General features: G+C 44.0%; 1 non-coding gene across 1 annotated transcript; it reads right to left on the reverse strand.

The window, feature by feature from the left end:
- Window positions 1–1,755: 1,755 nt before the first annotated feature.
- Trnas-cga (transfer RNA serine (anticodon CGA)) lies at window positions 1,756–1,831 on the reverse strand. Its single transcript has one exon. It is a non-coding gene; the product is annotated as a tRNA-Ser (tRNA).
- Window positions 1,832–14,953: the final 13,122 nt, after the last annotated feature.

Below are 14,953 nucleotides of genomic sequence, written 5' to 3' on the forward strand. Positions count from 1 at the left end.
AAGCAGTGGTTGGGAAGGGAGTGAGACAGGGTTGTAGCCTAACCCCGATGTTATTCAATTTGTATATTGAGCAAGCAATAAAGGAAACAAAAGAAAAAATCAGAGTAGGAATTAAAATCCATGGAGAATAAATAAAAACTTTGAGGTTCGCCGGTGACATTGTAATTCTGACAGAGACAGCAAAGGACCTGGAAGAGCAGCTGAACGGAATGGACAGTGTCTTGAAAGGAGGATATAAAATGAACATCAACAAAAGCAAAACGAGGATAATGGAATGTAGTAGAATTAAATTGGGTGATGCTGCGGGAATTAGATTAGGAATTGAGACGCTTAAAGTAGTAAATAAGTTTTGCTATTTGGGGAGCAAAATAACTGATGAAGGTCGAAGTAGAGAGGACGTAAAATGTAGACTGGCAATGGCAAGGAAATCGTTTCTGAAGAAGAGAAATTTGTTAACATCGAGTATAGATTTAAGTGTTAGGAAGTCGTTTCTGAAAGTATTTGTATGGAGTGTAGCCATGCATGGAAGTGAAACGTGGCCGATAAATAGTTTAGACAAGAAGAGAATAGAAGCTCTCGAAATGTGGTGCTACAGAAGAATGCTGAAGATTAGATGGGTAGATCACATAACTAATCAGGAGGTATTGAATAGAATTGGGAAGAAGAGGATTTTGTGGCACAGCTTGACAAGAAGAAGGGACCGGTTGGTAGGACATGTTCTGAGGCATCAAGGGATCACCATTTAGTAATGGAGGGCAGTGCGGAGGGTAAAAGTCGTAGAGGGAGACCAAGAGATGAATACACTAAGCAGATTCAGAAGGATGTAGGTTGCAGTAAACACTGGGAGATGAAGAAGCTTGCACAGGATAGAGTAGCATGGAGAGCTGCATCAAACCAGTCTCTGCACTGAAGACCACAACGAAACAACGAAACCGTGCATGCCACAATGATCCACAGGAAGAAATACGGAAGGTTAGGGCTAAAACTCCATTCGATGAGGAGATCATTAGAAGCAGTCCACAGACTCATATTTGGATAGGATGTGAAAGGAAATATGCCTTACACTTCTTAGGAAAATTTCGGAAATTTTAACTTGATACCTGGACGGGGATTTGAACTGCAGTCCTTCTGAATACAAGTCGACCGGCTTACTATTGAGCCACCTCGCTTGGCAACGTCAAAGGAAAGGGTAAAACAAGTTAATGACACATTTAACGTGGAGTGAGGAGTATAGCGGCGTCGGAATATAGAACGTGTTCTATGCAGTTCAATCGACAGCAGTGCTAACGTTCGACAATCATACGGCAGGTAGCTGGGGCTGGCATTTGGCTAAATGTAGTGCGCAGGCTAGCAGGGCGCCGGCAGCTACAAAGCGCTGCGGGGGTGTGTTTTAATGCGCGCGCCCGCTGTTAGGAGGAGACTGCGGGCGCCGGCTCGCACCGCGGGGCAATTTCACTCCCTGACGCCTTGAACCCGCCCCGCTGCCGTGGTTGTCGCCCCCTACAGGCGCCGCTGTGAGCTCCAACACTTTTAGGCTACCTGGTAACACCAGCTAGGACAATCACTGTCACCAAATTTGTTTCTTTTTATATTCACCTTAGAAAAACACATTGTTTTCTTTCCTTTTCCGTCTCACACGTATCGTGAGTTAGGATCTATCTCACCGTAGCAATTTATTTATTACGGAAAATATATTGCACAGTTTTAGATAGGTTTGAACATTATTATTTTAAACTTCCTGGCAAATTAAAACTGTGTGCGGGCCGGGACTCGAACTCGGGACCTTTGCCTTTCGCGGGCAAGTGCTCTACCAACTGAGCTACCCAAGCACGACTAACGCCCCCTCCTCACACCTTTACTTCTGCCAGTACCTCGTCTCCTACCTTCCAAACTTTACAGAATCCATGTCTCCGCAATATCCTTTCAGGAGTGCTAGTTCTTCAAGGTTCGCAGAAGAGCTTCTGTTAAGTTTGGAAGGTAGGAGACGAGGTAATGGCAGAAGTAAAGCTGTGAGGACGGGGCGTGAGTCGTGCTTGGGTAGCTCAGTTGGCAGAGCACTTGCCGCGAAAGACAAAGGTCCCGAGTTCGAGTCTCGGCCTGGCACAGAGATTTAATCTGCCAGGAAGTTTCATATCAGCGCACACTCCGCTGCAGAGTGAAAATCGCATTCTGGAAACATCCCCCAGGCTGTGGTTAAGCCATGTCTCCGCAGTATCCTTTCTTTCAGGAGTGCTAGTTCTGCAAGTTTCGCAGGAGAGCTTCTGTAAAGTTTGGAAGGTATGAGACGAGATACTGGCAGAAGTAAGGCTGTGAGGACCAGGCGTGAGTCGTGCTTCGGTAGCTCAGATGGTAGAGCACTTGCCCGCGAAAGGCAAAGGTCCCGAGTTCGAGTCTCGGTCGGGCACACAGTTTTAATCTGCCAGGAAGTTTCAATAATCTTCTTTCGCGTAAATTCGGTCGGAAGTTGGAAACAGTGTGAAACAAGACTCATCCGACCTAATGGCATTCTTCCACTGCTGCGCAGTCCAGGGTTTATGGCTTTGGTACCAAGTTTACCTGATACAGGCATTTATCTCACCGATGAGTGAGTTTAGAATTCCAGCTCGCCCTGCAATTCCCGGCTTCTGGATCTCGCTTCGTGCACGTCCCAAAAAACAGTGCATTGTGATTCGAAATAACACAGATACTGCAACATGGAACAGATATGACGGTCTTGGCGTCGTCTTCCTATAACCATCGTCATAGGTCGATCCTGATATCAATTTCCCAACAGCAATGTCTGAAGGTGAACGCTGCTTCACCTGTTTCTTGAGGCGACCTCCGCATTTCAAATCACTTTCACTTAAAATTATAAATAAATAACAAAAATTAATCATTTTGGTACGTATATCTTGTTGAAATTTTTAAATTCCTATCCCTGACAACTTTTTCTTCTTCGGTTTCGTCGTTTTGTTTCAGCTATCTGGAGACCAAGTTAATTCGGATCAGCTTCGCTTCCTTTGGTCTTCATCTTTGTTCAATATTCTTTCATTCTCGTATTTGGCAGCTTTCTTCACACTTCAGTTAATGACGATTTTTCCACGGACATAATTCAGGCCTGGAAACCTATGATTTTTATTTTAAAACCATCCTATTGCACATATGTTTCCTGTATTTCCATTTCTCCCAGTTCTCTTGTATTTCATGGATCCGGGGTTCTTTGGTTTTGTTGTTCGCAAGAAACTGTATATCAGCTCTCTCTGGTCCATTCTAAGGATGAGTCCAAAGAACATGCTCTTTCTCCTCCAGATAGTGTCCGATATTCTCCCTACTTGGCTATAAAGTTCTTGGTTCTCTCGTCTTCTACATCGACCGCCTCTTGTTTGTTCGAAGTCCTAATATCCTCCCGAGAAACCTTTGTTCCACTTAGTCCATAGTTTCTACTGCTTACAAGGCTTCAGGACGGATCATTATCTGGTGATGTTTCAACTTTGCATTCATGGAAAAATTCTTCTTATTGTAGATGTTCATATTTTGTATGCTAAATTCATCTTGTTTATTCGTGTCCCAATCGCTTATTTTTCTTTTGGACCAGTTTCTATCACATTCCTACGTATTTAAATCTCTCCATTTTCTACATATTCCCTCCTCCCATTATTATCCATCTACGAGGTGCCTTGGTGTTTGCCATATACTGTCTTCTCAATACGGATCTGTAGACCTGTTTAGCCGCTCGTCGCTATAGTAGTGTGGTTTTTAGCAGCTGCCATTCTAATGATAACGACAATATCACAATATCGTCTAAGGAGGACAGACAGTCTACTCCTACTCATCTTACTTGCTTTCGTATTCCACTGCAATACTCGAAGATCTGCAAGAATACTAAGACAATAACCACCTAAAGCTTAACCCATTCAAAACACAGGTCTATGAATTTCACTTGAGAAATACACAAGCTAGGAAAAAAGTGGAAGTAACTTGGAGGGAAAAGTAGCAACCTCGAACTAAATCTCGACCGCACACTTACTTTCAAAGACCATTGCGAGAGCAAGAAGCTCAAAGTCTGCAGTTAAAATAATATCATATGCAAACTCACTAACAGCACATGGGTGGGGGGCTCAGCCAAATCTTCTACGTATGTCTTCTGCTCTACCTCTATGTATCTCCACGGCAGAATATGTGACACCAGTCTGTAAGAACAACGCATACACCAGACACGTTGACCCCCTCTTAATGAGGCAGACGAGACAGGCCGCATTATAACTGGTTGCCTACGACTAACTCCATTTGACAATATCTAGCATCAGATAGCACCCCCTGATATTAGACGAAGAACAACGGCAGAGGTTGAGAGGGAAAAAAACTGTACCAAGCACTACAAGTCCGGAAGCGAAGCATCATGTCCTAGGCAGAAGTCGTGAAGCTTTCTTCAAAAAACTGAAACAATCACTTTCTGCATGCCGAATAGAACTTTCGCGAAACAGGGCAACAGGAAATAATAGCTAAAGCAGTTGTTGGTTCCCAACTGCCCTACCAGACGTGGAAGAGTCAACACACAGCGAAATGGAGTGACGCGGTGCAAACAAAACTTGAAACGGTGTGGCTACAATTACTGGAGATGCAACCTGCGAATGTGGAGAACTTCAAGGTGTTCAACACGTCTTGGTCTGCCCGAAGTTGCCTGAAGCCTGCAAGCTGGATGATCTGGTTTCAAGAAATGTTCCAGCAATCAAGACTGCCGAATTCTGGGCCTTAAAATCAATCTAACAAGTACAAAGTCCTGTGTATTTATTGCAGAAAGATTTGTACTCATAAATAACTTTATTGTACCGTCCAGGATACAAAATACTACTACTACTACTACTACTACTAATAATAATAATAATAATAATAATAATAATGCATTATTGTTTGAGCAAATTATTTGTTTTTGCAGGAATACTTCCTGTCAGTATATAGATCAATTAAGCCCAGTGTATTGCATTGATTAATTTACTAAGTCTGTAAATAATTAAATTTCTGATATGTCAATGGTGTGATGAACAGTAGACCACACGGCGCTATAGTGGCATTAGCAAGGGATATTGGTTACTGTTTTTAATTATTTAGTGTTTTCCATTTTTGCTATCTTCGATGTTGATACGACCTTGTTGTCGTTTCAAGAAGATCGATGAGTGCTATATAACCGCTCTGTAAGCACCATTCCCGATTTATTCGACGGTGTAATGAACACTCCGTATGAAAGTTGCTCGGAACTGATAATTTTTTATTTAGTTCCTTTTTGAGTGAGCCGCTGTTCAGAAGCGTACAGCGCCTAGCGTGGTAGCGAATGAATTCTGTTGATATTCAATAGTCCAGCAGCCAGGTTCTAAAATGAAAGAGGTCCACCAGACAACACGATTCGCTGATAGATGTGTCGCTATACAAATGGTGCATCGGAGACATAGCAGTATGTGCTGACGTTATGACGATGCAAATCAGACTTGGTTCAATGAGTGTTCGTAATATTTGATTTGAACAGTTTCGTGGAACCGTTTACAGATATACCGGCAAAACATTGTCGAAATGCAGAAAGAAACTGGACGATGTGTTACTGAAACTCCAAAACACACATTACAACACGTGTTTAAGAAGATGCAGGGTAAAGACGCGCGTGGGCCAAAAACCCGCACAGAGAATTTGGATTGACTGCAATCGATTTAGGTGTTGACCACCAGGTGACAGGTTTGTCGTATTGTAACTTATTATTCCAAGAATATGCGTTCCGGCGGCAGCATTTCTGATGTTTATTTGAATATTCAATTATGCAGTGTTCGAAAAGAAGAATCAACGAATAACTCGTTGATACCGCTCCTAAGCTTTTCTTGCAGAAATAATTGTTTCAGTTGTCCCAAAAATTAACAAAGACGTATCTGTCAGAAAATGGCGAAATGAGGCAAATCCCTACAGGTGTTTTGGGGTAAATCCCCGCAGTTCCAACAATGTGACGACAACTCTTCAATGATTACGCAAACAAAAGATGTCATTCAATACATACTGCGTGAGATTATTTCACCTAAAGATATAATTCCGCTGCTCGAAATGAAGATTTAGGGAAAACTTTCTGGCAATGTATCGACATCTGTGCGTCTAGCGTCGACACCCAGTAAAGAACGAATGGAAGAAGAATGTATTGGAAAAGAATAACCTGTTACTGGAAAGGAAAGACGTGGCAAAGAAAAAAAAGAGCGTGCTATAGAAACAAAACGACGTCAGATAGATTTCACAACATCAGTGACAAAACAAGGAAGAAAACAGATCAAATAGCCATGTCATTATTGTCCAGAGTCAGATTCAGACTTCTCATATCATGGCTGTACCTCAGAGGTAGATATGGGAGCTACTATTTGGCGAAGAAGTAGCCGATGAAGAAGAAGAGCCTGGAACGTCAAGGAAGAATCAGACAACCAAACAAAGTACAATTTTCACTACGTATCTAAAACCCTTGGCCTCAGTAACTGGACTCTTTCAAGTTACCCTACTAATCTACCGTTCGCGGAGAAGAAAATATTATTTTTGTGCTGGTATTTTTAAGTATTATTTTCACATTTACGAGACATGTCAGTTAAATATTGTGCTGGGTAGCTTGGTTACAATACAACAGTATTATAAAGGGTTATTTCAAGTGTTCTTATTGGTCAGTCATCCATTTTTATCGATGTTTACCTCAAATGGGACAAAGATCCGCACAGCGGGTCTTTACCATATTTTGTGGCGTAAAACCCTGCGGTTTTTGTTTCAGTTAAATTCTAAATTTCTTTGTAATTAATAATCATGCAGCGCTGCAATTGGGATATCATATGGTTTCCATCTGAAATAGCGCTAAAATGTACCCCTCATTGAACATAATATTAGAAAAACTGAAAATTGTGGGTCTTTATCCCCACCTACCGCACATCGTTTTCAATAATACAAATAGCATAATGGAGGCGACTTTTAGTAAAATTTCCCAAATTCAACTAACTACTTAGGAATTACAATTAGAAATAAGCTAAATTGGAACGATCACATAGATAATATTGTGGGTAGAGCAAATCAAAGACAGCGATTTATTGGCAGAACACTTAGAATGTGCAACAGGTCTACTAAAGAGACTGCTTACACCACGCTTGTCCGCCCTATTCTGGAGTATTGCTGTGCAGTGTGGGATACGCATCAGGTGGGACTGACGGATGACATCGAAAAAGTACAAAGAAGGGCAGCTCGTTTTGTATTATCACGAAATAAGGGAGATAGTGTCACGGACATGATACGGGAATTGGAGAGGCAATCATTAAAACAAAGGCGTTTTTCGTTGCGACGGGATCTTCTCATGAAATTTCAAACACCAGTTTTCTCCTCCGAATGCGAAAACATTCTGTTGGCACCCACCTACATAGGGTGAAATGATCATCACGATAAAATAAGAGAAATCAGGGCTCGCACAGAAAAATTTAAGTGCTCGCTTTTCCAGTGTGCCGTTCGTGAGTGGAACGGTAGAGAGACAGCTTGAAGGTGGTTCATTGAACCCTGTGCCAGGCACTTAATTGTGAATAGCAGAGTAATCACGTAGATGTAGATGGAGATGATTGTGTTAGCAGATGTAGATGATTGTGTTAGCAGTTCGTAGTTTCTGAGAGCCGCTTCTCTGCACTAACGTTTACCTTGACTCGAACGGATTCCTCGAGAGCTGTCATTCCTGATGTGATCTGTGGCGCACAATGAATGAATGCGCCCTCACGTGCTTGCCAGAAGTGTACATCACAGCCGGCTACGTCAGAAGCCATAATTAGCGGAAAGAGACGCGATCTAGTTCTTCTTGCGAAGTCGCAACAACAGGAGCAGATGCTTGGCTCTTAGAACGCGTCCGACAACTCTTGTCAGAGGGCAGCAATGGCAGCGGTGGTGTCGGCGCTGACGGTTTTTGCGCCGCGCTGTGTCGCGCTTGTGTAGTGAGAAGAAAGTGCCGGTCATAAGGGGCGGCGATGCGTGTGGCTGACAGCAGAGACGCACAAAGCACGCACTGCGGGCTCCCCCAGCTCGTGGGCGTAGCGGGCCGCATCGACGTGCCTCTGAAGACACCTGGGGCCACGCGGCGCTGCTGAAGCGCCTGTTTCCCAGCACTAATTTGAAAAACCAAGTCAACAAAGATGTAAGGATAGCTATGTGGCAAACGTCCAGTGAATTCCAAAGCGAAAAGTTACCTGCTGAGCTGTCAAAAAGTCCTAAAAGCTGCGAAAAATAAGTTATTGTAACGAAGAGTGGGAGGAAGTCCTCGTATTCCTCTAAGCCCTGTTTAGTATCGTATGTTATTAATCAGGTTGGTAGCTATATTACTTATTATCAGTTGTTGGAATTCATGTTCATATTTTTCGCAGTCGCTGTCCAGTTTCAAAATGGTTCAAATGGCTCTGAGCACTATGCGACTTAACTTCTGAGGTCATCAGTCACCTAGAACATAGAACTAATTAAACCTAACTAACCTAAGGACATCACACACATCCATGCCCCAGGCAGGATTCGAACCTGCGACCGTAGCGGTCGCTCGGCTCCAGACTGTAGCGCCTAGAACCGCACGGCCATTCCGGCCGGTTGTCCAGTATCAATTTGTAGCCATGGCATATGTGAGCGGCCATAGTTACACTGCAGGGGTGCGCTTAATGACAAGTGTGTTGATCCACGAACGACAACACACACAACAGTCAATGAAACAGATTACGAGATCATTCCAAGAGAGATTTAATAAGGTTCCACAGCCAAGTTCAACACTTCTGAATTCGGAAAGATGTGCTTTCACTATTGGCAGGGCCGGCCGGGGTGGCCGAGCGGTTCTAGCGCTACAGCCTGGAAACGCGCGACCGCTACGGTCGCAGGTCCTGCCTTGGACATGGATGTGTGTGATGTCTTTAGGTTAGTTAGGTTTAAGTAGTTCTAAGTTCTAGGGGACTGATGACCTCACAAGTTAAGTCCCCATAGTGCTCAGAGCCATTTGAACCATTTTGGAACTTTTGGAAGTGTTAACAACAGGCCGCGGATTGGAAGGAGAAAGACACGAGAAGAAACATGTGCCGGAGTCTCTGCTTCGATTGAACAATATCCCTTGAAGTCGTCACTTAAACGGCTCAGAAACTCGGTGTACAAAGGACAACAATGCGACATCACACGAAAAAGAGCCTTTAAGGTCAGACGTCTTCGACCGGCGTTCGTCCAATACAGACCGGAATGAGCGCCTGCCGTGCTTTGTTAATTCAATTCATAAATCCAGTGAACCGTACCAAGGTTAGGTTTTCTGATTAATGTACCATTTGTCGCAGCTCACGTGCTAGAAATATTGTCGTTCGGACCAAAGAGAATCCTCATTAAACAGTCGAGTAAGAAAGGAAGCCTCCTCATGTAATGATAAGGGCAGTGATGACGTAACGTCTGCTTGTACCGTACCTTATTATAGGAACTGTGAATGCCTCAATTGTTTGCACATGTTACAAATTTGGTTAATACACTAATGGCCATTAAAATTGCTACACCACGAAGATGACGTGCTACAAACGCGAAATTTAACCGACAGGAAGACGATGCTGTGATATGCAAATGATTAGCTTTTCAGAGCATTCACACAAGGTTGGTGCCGGTGGCGACACCTATAACGTGCTGACATGACGAAAGTTTCCAACCGATGTCTCATACACAAACAGCAGTTGACCGGCGTTGCCTGGTGAAACGTAATTGTGATGCCTCATGTAAGGAGGAGAAATGCGTACCATTGAGTTTCCGACTTTCATAAAGGTCGGATTGTAGCCTATCGCGATTGCGGTTTATCGTATCGCGACATTGCTGCTCGCGTTGGTCGAGATCCCATGACTGTTAGCACAATATGGAATCGCTGGGTTCAGAAGGGTAATACGGAACGCCGTGCTGGATCCCAACGGCCTTGTATCACTAGCAGTCTACATGACAGGCATCTTATCCGCGTGGCTGTAACGGATCATACAGCCACGTCTCGATACCTGACTCAACAGATGGGGACGTTTGCAAGACAGCAACCATCTGCACGAACAGTTCGACGACGTTTGCAGCAGCATGAACTATCAGCTAGGAGACCATGGCTGCGGTTACCCTTGCGCTGCATCACAGACAGGAGGGTCAATGATGGTGTACTCAACGACGAACCAGGGTGCACGAATGGCAAAACGTCATTTTTTCGGATGAATCCAGGTTCTGTTTACAGCATAATGATGGTCGCATACGTGTTTGGCGACATCGCGGTGAACGAACACTGGAGGCGAGTATTGGTTATCGCCATACTGGCGTATCACCCGGCGTGATGGAATGTGGTGTCATTGGTTACACGTCTCGGTCAACTCTTGTTCGCATTGACGGCACTCTGAACAGTGGAAGTTACATTTCAGATGTGTTACGACCTGTGGCTCTACCCTTCATTCGATCCCTGCGAAACCCTACATTTCAGCAGTATAATGCGCGACCGCATGTTGCAGGTCCTGAACGGGCATTTCTGGATACCGAAAATGTTCGACTGCTGCCCTGGCCAGCACATTCTCCAGATCTCTCACCAACTGAAAACGTCTGGTCAATGGTGGCCGAGCAACTGGCTCGTCACAATACGCCAGTCACTACTCGTGATGAACTGTGGTATCGGGGTACAGCTGCATGGGCAGCTGTACCTGTACACGCCATCCAAGCTCTGTTTGAGTCAATGACCAGGCGTATCAAGGATGTTATTACGGCCAGAGGTGGTCGTTCTGGGTGCTGATTTCTCAGGATGTATGCACCCAAATTTCGTGAAAATGTAATCACATGTCAGTTCTAGTATAATATATTTGTCCCATGAATACCCGTTTATAATCTGCATTTCTTCTTGGTGTAGCAATTTTAATGGCCAGTAGTGTACCTCAGCTTAAGGAAAGGGGCCTCACACAAGGCAGATGGTTGCAGCAAGACGGACCGCCTCCTCACTACGCTCTTGCAATGCTCGACTTCCTGAATGAACACTTTCGAGGACGGTGGGAAGGACGTAGCTCATCAGCAACACTAGCTCCACTGAAATTGCAACCGCGAAGTCCTGACCTCACAACAATGACAATTCGTTTTGGGGTTTCATTAAGACGCATGTATCTGCACGTTGTTATGTCACAAATGAATCACTGTGCAATGCTGCTGAAGATGCACTTCGCACTATTACATCTGATACGATCAAAAACGCGAAGGTTGTCCAGAAAGTAAGTTCCGATCGGTCGCAAAATGGAAACCACAGTGAAAATCAGAAACATTTTATTTCCAGCAGTTAGGTACACCTTCCACCTACTTTTCTACATAGCCGCCGCTCCAACTTCGAGTGTTGTCGTGGTGTTGTATCAAGGATATGAACAAACCTTATAGCTTTGAGTACTGCGTACTTTCCGATATCCTCGTCACAGAACGCAGGAACAGTTCGGAGCTGGTAACATTATCAGCATGATATTGCATCCTGCCGCAATGTAGCATCTGCGAGGTAATGAGTTGCAGGAATAACATTCCTGAAATGAACTGCCCCCCCCCCCCCCCCCCCCAAAGGCCTAACCTGAGGCAATGGGACATCTTCGGGATGAGTTAGACCCCATCGTCCAGCACCACTACATTTTATGGTTTCGGCTCTTGCCATTCCTCCACAGACATTCAGACAATTGACTGAAAAATTTCCCAGCACAAATCAAGCCGTAATAAAGACGAACTGTGGACACGACCTGTATTAATGCCCACTTATAGGTGTTTAGATACTTTCGATCAGGTAGTGTACATCATCTTTCTCGAGAGGATACCCATTTAAGTTTCCCGAGCCTTGTTTTACACTATCGTATGCTATGCACTAAGTTATTACGATTAGTTCTATGTCTGACGTCATATGGATTTCAAACAATGCAACGATACTCTATAACGGTCGTTATAGCATCTTGTATAATATACGATTTTTTTTTTTTTTTAGAGATGCGAGGGTAATCCCAAAAGTAAGGTCTCCTATTTTTTATAAGTACATAGACCTGTTTATTTCTACAATGGTTTACATCAGTTTACAGCTTGAACATTTAGCTATGTTTTCATATAATCACCATTTCTATCGATGCATTTTTGTAGACGTTGTGGCACTTTTTGTATGCCCATGTCATACCAGCTCGCCGCCATGCTGTTCAGAAAGTTATGAACCTCTTCTTTTACCTCGTCGTAGGAGCTGAATTGCTTTCCGGCCAAATGTATTTTTAACTTATGGAACAAGTGATAGTCACTGGGAGCCAAGTCAGGACTATAAGGTGGGTGGGTAATTATGTTCCACTGAAACTGTTGCAGGAAAGCAACGGTTTGCCGAACGATGTGTGGGCGCGTGTTGTCATGGAGAATGTGTACGCCCTTGCTCAACATTCCTCTTCGCCGGTTCTGAATTGCCCGTTTGAGTTTTTTCAGAGTCTCGCAGTACCTGTCAGCGATAATTGTGGTCCCAGTGGGCATTAAGTCGACCAACAATACCCCTTTCCGATCCGAAAAACGGTTGTCATGACTTTAGGGCAGACTGTGTTTGAATTTCCGCGTCTTTGGCGAAGAAAGATACCGCCACTGGCATGATTGTTGCTTGGTCTCAGTTGTAAAGTGGTATGCCCAGCTTTCGTCACCAGTGACAAATGAGTCCAGAAAGTTGTCCTGTTCGGCTGCAAGGCGGTGGATAAATGCGCGGGAAGCATCAACTCGTTGCCGCACATGGTCCTCAGTCAGCATGCGTGGCACGCATCTTGCGCACACCTTCCGGTAGTTCGTTTCCGTTAAAATTCTGTGAGCGGTGCTTCGGGAAACCTCAGGAACCAACGTACAGAGACCATCCATGGTGATCCGCCGATCTTCACGCATGCTTTGCTCAACCTTCAACACTGTCTCCTCAGAAATTGACGGTCTCCCGCTCCTTTGTTCGTCGTGAATTTCGGTCCGACCAGCTGCAAACTCTCTACACCACTTGTAAACATTTTTGACATCCATGCACGACTCACCATACACTTCCGGCAATTGGCGACGGATTTCAATTTGCGCAGTGCCCTTTGCGTTCAGAAACCGAATAACTGCGCGCAATTCGCACTTGGCGATAACGCTCAACGGGAGCTCCATTCTCAACGGCTGCCAAGCCAAGACTGAGCGCCTCAGCGCAGCGTGCGTATGTTTACACACACTGCTTGAAGCACTCTTCATAACAGTGTGACCAACTGCCAAACAAACAAAGTTCTGTACTAATAAAAAAGTAAGAGACCTTACTTATGGGATTATCCTCGTACATTGCACGTTCCCAGAAACCTTCCTACAAATCGTCTTTACAGCTGCTCACTGACCATGATTTAAGTGGCACATTTTTCAGATAGTAGACTTGTGTTGGGAAGGACTACAGTTCAAATACCCGTCCGGCCATCCAGAGTGAGATTTTGCCTAAATCGCTTGGAGTGGATGCTCCGAAAGGGCATCGCCATTTTCGCGCATTTCCTTTCCTAATCCTACCTTGTCTCCGTCTTTAACGACCTCTAAGTCCACGACACATTAAACCATAATCTTTTGTCCTTCATTGATCATAACAGCACCGCAACAAAAGATGAGAAAAGTAAAAGTCGGATACTAAATTCTGTTTTCCGAAATTGCTTCGCCAAAGACGTCGCTCCACATACTCTATGTACGACCACTGTGCAGGAGCGAAAGCGACAAGACATAGAAATATGTGGACTGGAACTTAAGTAGCGGGAACTATTTACTTACAACATACATGAAGTCCATAAGCAAAATTATTATCTTTTTAGGGTTCCATAGGTCAGTCAGTAAAAGCGGAACTCTTATAGAATCACTTTGTTGTCCGTCTGTCTGTCAGATTGTCAAAAACTCCTTTTCTCAGGAGCGGTTAGTCGTATCAAGCTGAAATTTACTTCATATATTAAGGTGTATTTTCCCTTGGCGGTGTAAAAATCTTAAGCTTCTAAGTAAGTGCAGTCAAAAGTTACGGCCATATATGCCACATATTTTGATACTCGCAAACTTACCCGTTAAAACCTACAGGGACGTAGAATCATAAAATTTACTGTGGAGCAAGATTTCACAGTAGAAGCAAAGGGGGAAAAAATCAGAAAATCGTTAATTTGCAAATCTATCACACATAAAATATTTCTTTTGTCATTTGTCATCTGACTTCAAACTTAAAATTAAAACATTTCCGAAAGTCTTGGAATTCCCGGAACCGATATCTTGTCAGTATGTGTCGATACAGACAAAAATCGAGATCCTCGATTCCCGGGAGGGATGAGCTGTCGATATACATAATTAAGTTTGTGTTGAACCCTCAGAGCGCGGGTCCTAGTCACACTTGGCCATTTTTCCTTCTTGGTCTAGTTCACTATAATACTTAACAGCTGCATGTTTGTAAGATTTTAACCTAAAAGTCTTTGTGTTTAAATTAACTGAAACCTCTTCTTTTTGTCCTTCCAGTGTTCTGGAAAAATGCGAAACTACGACTCTTATTTGACGTCGATGTTTGCGCCTTTTTGCTGTAATTTTAAACAAACTCTTTGCTCGAATTTTAAAGAAACATTTGCTTCTAAGCTAGAAGTTTCACAGAGCACCGAACAGTTGATTTTTTGCCTCAACATGAAAGAAGACAAATAATTCACATAATCTTGTTCCGTCGTACCCGCTGTCCACGACAGAAGCCTGTGTTGCCGTTTAGTGACACGATCGCTATAGAACCCTCTTTTCCGAAAGAAAGACCACATCAGTAGCGCGAAAACAAGGGAGGCTGAAAGTGCGCCGTGGGCATAAAAACCCCGAGGCGGCGAACGTCGTTGGCGGCGGCAGAGGGAGTGGGGGTTCCCAGCCCCCGGAACCCAAAGCCGCCGCCTGAATGCGTGTGTGTGACTTGTAGGAAGCTCTTTGAGTGAAGGTAATGACGCAA

Source organism: Schistocerca serialis, chromosome 9 (assembly GCF_023864345.2).
Source record: "Schistocerca serialis cubense isolate TAMUIC-IGC-003099 chromosome 9, iqSchSeri2.2, whole genome shotgun sequence".
NCBI classification, from domain to species: domain Eukaryota; kingdom Metazoa; phylum Arthropoda; class Insecta; order Orthoptera; family Acrididae; genus Schistocerca; species Schistocerca serialis.